This window comes from Nuphar pumila, chromosome 12 (assembly GCF_984573655.1).
Source record: "Nuphar pumila chromosome 12, dmNupPumi1.hap1.1, whole genome shotgun sequence".
NCBI classification, from domain to species: domain Eukaryota; kingdom Viridiplantae; phylum Streptophyta; class Magnoliopsida; order Nymphaeales; family Nymphaeaceae; genus Nuphar; species Nuphar pumila.
The window spans coordinates 21,824,493-21,834,879 of NC_143260.1; the positions used below are offsets into that span (position 1 = coordinate 21,824,493).

Sequence of the window (10,387 nt, forward strand, 5' to 3'; positions counted from 1 at the left end):
CAATCGGATGTGGTTGGCTTCAACAACAAAGTCTCCAAGTCCAAATCGAATTGGAATCGAAATCCGATATATAGGATGCTAGATTCCGTATTGATCAGCCTAACAGATTTGTGATGAAAAAGATGCATAGCAAAATCCTTCAATTTTGAAGGGCTGCAATTAGAGTAACAAAATCTTGAATTGTAAGCAATATCTAAATCTTAAACAGGTAGAAGAAAAAAATGGAGAAAAACTATGTACACTGTACATGACTTTGAATTCATAACATACTAGCAATCAGTTTTCAGGGAAGAGCTCATCCTTGACAGCTGGTGCTATCCATAGAATTTGAGTGATAGTAATATCCCACAACTCATTATCTTCTTTATTAACTAAAATCTCCCCATCTTTCATGGCCACTATCATCTTCTTCAACAACAGTGGGATCAAAATCTGCAATCTGTCACTGGTACCCAACTCTGTCTTCATACAAGTATCCATCCTCCTCAAGACACCCAGCCAGAAAGATCTAAATCCAGGAAAAGATGATATTAGTTGTAGAAATTGAATGAAAGTATCTGTTAGAAACTCCAAAGCCAAAATCAGTGTTCCCTCCATGCTGTGCATCTCCTTCTCAGAGTTTTCTCTTTTCGAATACTCGATCGCTTTCTCTAACAGATCGTCACCCATGGCAAATATCACATGATTGAAGCAATGCATGCACACATTTGGAGTAAATCCCAGCCCTTCAGCCTTTGTGAAACACCTCTGCAATGTCGACACTGCATGATTCCTGATCTCTTCTCTCCTCACTAGGGAAATTTTCCGAACGCTTTCAACTAATCTGACAAACATCGTAGCGATTGCCGAAATTCGAGAGGGGTCTTGAGTTGCCAATGATGAACTGCAATCAGGATCTAAGAATCCAGAACTGAGCCAGCTGACTAACAAGTTCACGGAATCTGCCATTAGGTCGAGCAGTTGTATGCTCTTCTCTATGGAGCTGAGCTTTGAGGCTGCAAAACTAAATGCAGACTCAATGCATATGCTGTAATTTGTCCTTGTAAGATAGTTTCCATTATCAGACATCAAGGAGATAAGTGCTTCCACTCCATCAGCAAAAGCTTCAGGATTTCGGGCGCTTAACGATACAATGGCAATTATGGACTTCCATCCAAACTGGGTCTGAATGTTCTTAGCATTTTCTGTTAGAATCCTGGCAGCAATTTGTGTCAATGCCTCACAGCATGAATCTGCAACTCGATTATCGAGTTTCCATACTAGTTGTAGTGACTTAAAGATAAGCTCTTCAGATAATTTATCGGATTTATGTAGTAGTTTTGCACTAATGTTTAGTACACCGAAGAGCGACTTCTCAACGAAAGGGCATGAAGAGAAAAGAGGCAATTGGCTTATCATCCCAAGGTATTCATGAAAACTAGGCCAGAAGGACATGAATCGATCGAGATTACTCACTGTGATCTTGACAACCAGGTCCCAACAAAGTGTTGTTGTTTCTTCTTCATCTAAAGGACTAGTGAATTTCTGTCCCTTTCCAGCACCAGACAACAGAAGTGCTCTACCAAGATTTTGTAAGGATTCCACATGCAAGTACTTTGCTTTTGCAAATATGCCTTCAATGCAGCACTGTTTGATCAACTGTAGATTCCTATCCATAGCGTTGCCAGCAGCAGTAGGCATGGATTCTTCATTACTGTCAGTTAAAAAGAACTGGGTGAATTTTCCCATGATGCTTGAGAGCCGGCGGTCATTGTTCATGTGTGATGGGAAGATCACAGCAGATTCAGTCCTGGAGTGCAATGGGAGATCAAGATCCATTCGAGGGGCCGGAGTTTCATTGTTAGCCCCTACAAGGTTGGGAGGCAAGAGCTTAAGCCTTTTCAATCTTAGCATACAGTCAATGATGTTTCTCCATCCACCTCTAATGGAGTCACCAAACTGGTTGGCAATGGTGAAGAGCACCATAGTTGCAATTCTTGGTTTGATATCTTCTGTAAAACCGAAGAGGGTTTCTTCTAGTGAAGCAAATGGGTTGAGCAAAGTGGTGAACTTGCACAGCATTCCAAGAAGCTCATCTTGAACATCTTCAAGCCTGTACCTGTGGAAAACATGTGAATGTTACATTGAATTCTACCAAAAGAGTGGAAAGGAATCTACAAATTCCTCTATAACAAAAGAGCCACATGCATTCAAGGGTGGATGTGATTGAAAGGATAAAAAAGATTTCCTTTGTTGAATGCCATTTTTCCTTAAGATGGATAGTGTCATAGTACCTAGTTTGATTCAACAAAATATGGTCATGATATTCCATTGGAGACCACCAAGTATACTATCATTCTATATCACAAAAATATACTTGACCACTCAATTACATGCCTTCCTTTACAAAGCTGCCTAATTTTTCATAAATCACAAGTTGCATGCCTTCATAAAGTTGCTTAAAAGGTCTCACCCCAGAACTACTGTATGTAACAACATTCCTTAACTTTTGATTTGTTTTTTTAACTTTTTGACGTTTTCATTCGCAGTACCTATTCTGTTATATCTACATCAAATAAAACTTATGGTTAGTTTTTGAATATGCTGAAAATGGCTTACCTTGCTATTCTTGCCACTGCAAGGAAGCCATCCACGCAATGATGTAGGATATAGTCATCTTCTGTATGTTCAAAGACACATGCCAGTGTAGCAATCGTAGGGCCAACAATGATCGCAAACATACCACGAATTAATTGAGGCTGTTTTCCACAGAAGATGTAAGGATCTGCTTTTTTGGACTGGTTGATGATATTGATCCACCTGCTTGGAGTCATCTCAACAGAACTGCCAGATTGATCAAATAGTGTGATCTCATTAGTTGAAATAGACTGAAACAACTCTGATAGATACTCTCTTGGAAGGTCCTTCCCCCCATTAATATTCCTATTGTTTTTGATAAATTCCTCCTCTGTCATCTTCTTCTTGACCTGAGCATTATGTTGATCAGTATTCAACATTATCAGAGAATAACACAACACAAAGACCGCATCTTTTTCTGCAAACATTTCATCCGATTGTTCATAGAACCTTTCGGCAAAGGCCTCAAGAATTCTCTGAATCTTCTCTGATTCTCCAGGCAATCTAAATGTCTCGAGAAAATTCCTGAGTGCTGCGTCAAGGATCATATTCGTAAACTCAAATGTCGATGTGAATTCCTTGAGAACCTGGAGACGAAACTCATCTGGATCACCAAGATAATCTCCAATAAATGTTTTGTCCAAACCTGGGGCATACCTTAAGAAGTAAGCTAAGCTCTGAGGGTCAGGAGGATCAGGGACAAGATGTGCATGTTTCAAAAACTCCAGGCCCTTCTTCTCATCCCTGTTAAAATGGTTTACAACCACCATCAATCTTTTCTTCAAATACTTCCTAGTTCTCACAAACTCAATCCACACCTCTGAATCATTGTAATTTTCACATTTTTCAATCCAAAATGGCCTATATTCTGTAATTCGGAGTGAATCAAAATTAGGACCATCATTGGAGGCTAACTTCAAGCTCCCGTAGTCGTCCATACCATCTGCAATGTTTTGAATCAAAACTACCATTCCTTCAAAAGATTGTGCCTGCATTGAAGACATTGGACCATTGCTCGGAAATGCTCTCTTGCAAAGTAGCTTCGCAATTTCTTCGAATATGTTTCGGTAAGTTGGGTTGCAATCAAAATTCGCATACATCTCAATCCCAAACATGGGTTGCCTACAAAAGCTAATCAATCCTTCAAGTGCAACCTCCTCTTGCTGAAATGAGTACAATTTCCCACCTGCAACCTTCAAGCAGACAAACCAAAAGAAAGCCTCCAGTTGAAGCTTCAAAGATCTACGCAAATGATGGTATAGATTGAGAACTGTACTGCAAATCATGGACAGGACTAAAGGCATAGAACGCGAGCCATGGTGAATGAGATGGTAAAAGAGTTCATCTTCAATCATTCTTAGCAGTTTCGGGTGTTTACCAATTGCTTCTCCTGAGAACTCGATTGCAGAATTTATCAGAACCAAAGCAAACAATTGAGCATCCTCATCAGGCACGTTCGCCATTGGATCAAACTCGGAGACCTCTGCAACTACTACATTCAATAGAGAGCATATAAAATGAAATATGTCTACCATGCAATCAATACCATAATTCATCGACGAGATGCTATTATTGTCCTGACCATTGAAATCAATCTCCGGCATGCGACCATAGATCACCTGCACCAATTCATGCATGGTGTGCCTTGCATTACGTTGAAGGAGATGCCCTCTGCTTCCAGACTGCTGGACCAGTTGAAAGCAGGTGTTCACAATGGTGCAAACAGCATTATCACTCAATAATTCAGAAGCTTTGCACTTCAGACATGCCACTAGAACCTGAAGAATCCTCATGAGGACAGCATCCTCTGCTGCAGAGTTGATTCGATCAAGTCAGCAATTGGTGATACCGTCCACAATCAAGTGCATGGCTTCGCGCGCATGCAAAGTAGCAACATCAAAGATGTCCAACTTGAGAATCTTGAGGATGGCCGACAATGCAATTCCTGTCGCCGGTGCATCGATCTCGTCGAACTGGATCACCTCAAGAAAGGGTGATAGGTAGATGGATGGATCAACCGAGTGCCAATCTTGCTGGAGGTTGAAGGCAAAAGTGCGCAGGGACTTGAGGGAGTTGATGAGGGAGGTGTCCAAGACTTCCTCTGCACCAGGAATGAATTGAGAGGCATGTTGGTCGGTTGGGATCATCCTCATGACCGCCAAGAGTGCACCAACTTCTGTGTTTACCATGCATGAGATGCTCAGATCCATCTATTTTCTTCTTTTGTGTTTTTTTTGTTATCCATGGAGTTCTCTTGTGCTGCTTATCCTTCACCAATGCCTATCATCATCAACACCATTATTCATTTTGAATGTAATTACATACTCATAAACAAACATAATTTTTTTCACCCTATCAATCATCATTGCTTATTTGAAGGTGCCAACATGCTCATAAACATGCAAAATTTGTTGGGATTAACCACCACGTTGGTGGTGGTTACCCACGATGTGGGTAACGCTCCCCATTATGATCATCGCAAAATTTTTCCTCTCGTAATATTATCTCTCTCCCTTATCTTTTCCTTTTCTAACCTCTATTTTCCTCCTTTTTGAAGGTAGAAAAATAAAAAGACAGAAAAAGAAGAGAGAAGAGAAAAGAAAAGAAGAGAAGAGAAACTCTTTTACGGGGTCTCACTTGACCTTAATTTGAAAATATTTGAGAAAATAACTCACCTCCGTTTTGAAATATTTGCAGGAAAACTGGGAGACGGGATCCACTCGTCGGTACGAGGTTCGATCGTTTCTGGCGCCTTTACCAGGGGTAATCGAACCAAGGGTCGAATTTATACCTTTTGCTTTGCTAAGAAATTATCTAAGAATTTATTCTAAGTCTAAATGCATAAAGAATCATGTTTGTGCAATGCAAGGATGTATGCTCTTTTTGAAAAATGATTTGAAAAACTCCCAAGTGTTTCTGAGATGAATCTGATAATAGAGTGAAGAAATGATTTCTAACTTAGAACTTAAGATTTAAAGTTCTATGTTTTTTGAATAATCAGAGTTTGAGAATAAATCTTGACTTTGAAATGAATGATTCTGAAGTTGAGATAAAAGGAGAAGAAAGGAAATTTCAAAGTCATAAATGGACTTTAAATCAGAATAGAGATGAAATTTGAAATGTAATTTTGGATTTAGAATTGGATTTGAAATCTTGAGATGAAAAAATGGAATTGGATTTAAGAATTTGAATTGAGAATAAAAGTTGATTCAAAATCTGGAATTTGAGATGGAATTTGAATCCAAAGTCTGGATTCTAAATAGAGTTGGTATTAAAAATTGAATTCTGGGTTTAGAATCCTAAATGGGAATTGGATCTGGGATTTGAGATCCAATGATAAAGTTGGACTCTGAATTTAAATGGAATTGGATCCAAGATTTGGAATCCAAGATGGAATTTGGATTTGAGGTCTGAGATCCAATATAGAATTGGATTCTAGATCCTAAATGGAATTCGGATCTGGAGTCTGAGATCCAAGGTGGAATTGGGATCTGGATCCAAAAATGGAATTGGATCTAAAGTCTGAGATCCAAAATAGAATTGGGTTCCGGATCCTAGAATGGGTTTTGGATCTGAATCAGAGATCCAAGATGGAATTGGGTTCTGGATCCTAAAATGGGTTTCGGATCTGAAGTTTGAGATCCAAAGTAGAATTGGGTTCTGGATCTTAAAATGGAATTGGATCTGAAGTCTGAGATCCAAAGTAGAATTGGGTTCCGGATCCTAGAATGGGTTTTTGGATCTGAATCGGAGATCCAAGATGGGATTAGGATCTAATTTTGGATTTTGGAATTTCAAAATTGATTTGAGAATGAATTTCAAAGTCAAATTGGACTTTGAATTTGAAACTTGAATTTGGAATTTAGAAAAATGAATCAAGAATTTCAAAGTTAAATTGAACTTTGAATTTGGTTTCAAAGTCGAAAATTTGGACTTTGAAGATGAGATAGAATTGATGAATTTGAAATAAAATTTAAGAAAAGATTTTAAAATCACTTAGGTTTTTGAAAAGAATTTTGAAAATATGATGCAATTCTATCCTGAATGATGAATGAATTCAAAGAATTTGAAATTGGTTTTTGAAAAGTTATTTCATTCTTTAAGTGAATTAAGAATGGGGTTGAAGATATAATATATCCCTGACTATGGTCATTGAATATATTATATAATAACCACATTTAAATTAAAGTGAAGAATAAAATACATTTTTTTGTGCTTTTATAGAATTTAAAATGAAATTAATTCTCAATATACCCTGACTATGGCCATTGGTATATATGTTGAATTAATTTTAAATTAAATTCTGATAAAAGAGAAAAATATTTAAAGAAAATATGATGATTTTTAAAAAAGGATCTAGTGTGGATCCAGTGTTATTTTATAAAAGATAAAAATCCTAAGTTTTGTTTACATCCTGACTATGGCCATTGATGTAAATCATCAACTTAGAATTAATTACCTCTTACGAAATGGTGCACGTGTCATTCGTGTTGTCATTTGTGAGAATTTGAGAAATAAAGGCAAAATGCATGAAAATAAGCAGTTCATGATGTTTACAATGCTCATTCATTCTACCTAAAGCAGGAAATGTAAAGTTTTCATTGATATCTAGCTTATTACAACATTGAGTTTGACTCAAATTACAGGAGTTTCTAATTCTAGGGAAGGAAATAGCAATTCTCAATGAATTTCCAACAAAACAGGGTTAGCACTACACCAAATATAAAGAGCAATTCATAAATTCTATTAAGACTAGAATGCACATAATGATATTTAAATGTCTATGAGGAAATGAATATTAACGCAGGTATGTGATACACTGATCTAGTGAGAAAATATGCATGTGATGATGCTAACCTATATGTATTGTTATTCCAAAGCTAGTGAAGGCATAATAATATATTCACATAGGGAGAGGGAGAAATGCCTAATGAGATGTAAGCATGGCAATGGCACTGATTTAATTTAGTATCTACATGAATGCGGAAAATGAGGTAACATATTTTGTAGAAATGCAATCATCAGTCCAGTGCAACTTCAAATGGCAAAATGTGAACATGATAATAAAGGAAGTAACTTTGATATGCCATTTACACCATACCATTGAATGTAGTTGTAAATGACACTTTCTACATCTCCCTATGGATCGGAAAATGAAGTAAGGTAGTGGCGGGGGATCACAACAGTCTCTTAACCTAATGTTGTAACGCCCCGAAATCTTAACCCAAATTTTGAGAATTTTTTTTTTCAATACAGCGGAAACAAGTCATACCGTAGGGCTAAGCATTCCAGAACATTACAGATGGAGCAAGACCAAAACATTCTTTTCATTCCAATATCAATGAAAATTAAGATCAGAGTTCTCACACTATCCTTGGAACAGTAAATCCAAAAATCCCGATCGAATCCTCATCCCGCAATTGTTCCTAAATTCAGCTCTTCACCTGAAAAATTATAGGAATTAGACTACAACTGTCTAAGTAGAAATTACTGTAATTTTTCTTGCAGGTGTATTATGTGTCAAGTATATGGTGTGGGTGCCAATTTGATTTTCAACCCATACAAGAATAAGTAAAAAACTATGCTACAACAGTCAACAATTTATGAGAAGCAATCTGACAAGTATCATCAAAAGCAATCATTTGAATATCTCATAATCACAGATACAAATTCATACAATGATTCAGAGAAATGCAATTATGACAATTCATAATTCAAGCAGTGGCGGAGCCAGGGGTGGGCAGTCGCCCACCCCAGAATTAGAAACCAAAAAAAAAAGAATGTTGAACAAGTGTCAGTATAATATCAGTAATAGTTTTTTGCACATTATCCAATAATTCTGTTACTTTACCTTATATTTTTACATACATTAGCTTAAAAGAGTCTTTAATTAGCCCGTAAATGAATTGATTCCCTCTGATTCGGATTTAGACCTAAATTCACACGGGTCTGGACTGTAGTCCGACCTGTATGCAGCCCTAGACTCTCTCTTTCACTCTCTATATGTCTCTCTCCCTCTGCCGCCAAGGCCGAAATAGAACAGGAGAAGACTGCCATCTCTCTCTGAAACCGATGGCCTGCACCATCGATTTCCGGCGTCTAGATGAAGAGCTGAGAGGCCAGAACAGAAACAAGCGGAAGAGATCGACTGTCGACGACGGTGGTCAGCCCCTCGCCATGGAGATCAACAACCACCCATCTTCGAAGAAGGCAACCCTCCCTTCCGCCGAGAACTCGGACAGACCCACCTTCGGCAAGCCCACCTACGATGGAGTCATCACCGGGAACTTCTGGCATTGTCCCTGAGACCCGAGGTCTGCCCACCCAGCGAAAAACTTTTGGCTCCGCCACTGAATTCAAGTACGCATTCATACCACAAGGTACATCCATTATGCATAAAAAAACATTAAACCATACCATGATGCATCATTTTAGTACAACAAGACATTTAACATACATTGATAATTAAACATCATGCATCCACCAAACATATAACAATTAAGGAAACAGATAACATATGCATGTTCTAATGTATAATAGGAAAATGCATGATTATGTGAAATGCATGATTTCTTTTGTTATCTTTCATTTAAGTTTCATCTTTCCATATGCATGCCCTATTAAATGCATGCAACTTTAAGTTCCTCTTTTTAATTACCGTTGCCCGCAGATACACCAAATGGGTACAAACTCCGAGATCAAGTAGGGTTCCTAGGGTAGCTTAACACACAATTTGTATCTTATTACCGGATTCCAAACTTAGCCCTCGACCGATATCAGGAAACAGCACCATCCATCAGAACCTTGAAAAACAACATCCAAAGTCGGAGACACCAGGGAAAACAGCATCCAAAGTCGGAGACACCAGGGAAAACAGCATCCACTGGCGCCACTTTCTTGGTATACCAAAACAGACTCACAGTTGTGACTAACACACCACTCCTGGGTAAAGTGGCGAACTCTCCCTAAAACCGTGGCCAGGAGAAAGAACCTCAATATCGGGTTCAGGGGACAAAATTACAGAACACGGAGTTTTTGTATCCTCACAGTCTCCCCAAGACCGAAACTCTAAGATTCTCATACTCCAGATGAGATATCCCAGAACGTATATTACACTGTTCTTATTCATTCTCTTTTTTATTAAGAGCCAATTATTGAGTTTTGCAGTTCTACATGCAAAAACAAGGCAAAAGCTCCCCTGCGAGAACCATCACGAGACTCCAGCCCGTAGAAACACATTGAACAGTGCAATATAGAACAATAATATAAAGTATGATTTTTTGTGATGCATTTAAACAATTAAGGAAAGAGCGAACCAAAGCTCAAGGCTCTCCAGGCCTGTGATGATTCATTTCGACCATCGATGCATCGTATGCAAAAATCATAACTTGCAATTTATGCAATGAGGTCAACATGCCTCCAAATGCACATCCATTCGAACCAATTTAACAATGTGCATGAGTTACCACAGTCATATGCATGTGTTCACCATCCATGTGCGAGTGCTTTCATGTAACCACTTAACACACATGCATTCGTCCATAATTCATAAGTACATGAGAACATTTATGCATGATTTTACATGCTAAACAAGCATTGATTTCATGTATGCACTTTCCAAAACCAACTTTGCAATAATATGTTAACGGGCACCAAATGCCTCACATGTTACAAACTATAAAGCATGCTAACACGTGCCATTAAATATTCACAAAAAACTGAAAGTTTCTCAATAGCTTTATTTCCCTTGCACCCAAGTTAACGACCCAAG

The 10,387-nt window shown here is 38.1% G+C and overlaps 1 pseudogene; it reads right to left on the minus strand.

Annotated features, from left to right (window-relative positions):
• Window positions 1-276: 276 nt before the first annotated feature.
• Window positions 277-4,805, minus strand: LOC149820272 (ARF guanine-nucleotide exchange factor GNL2 pseudogene; annotated as a pseudogene).
• Between the last annotated feature and the right edge of the window lie 5,582 nt (window positions 4,806-10,387).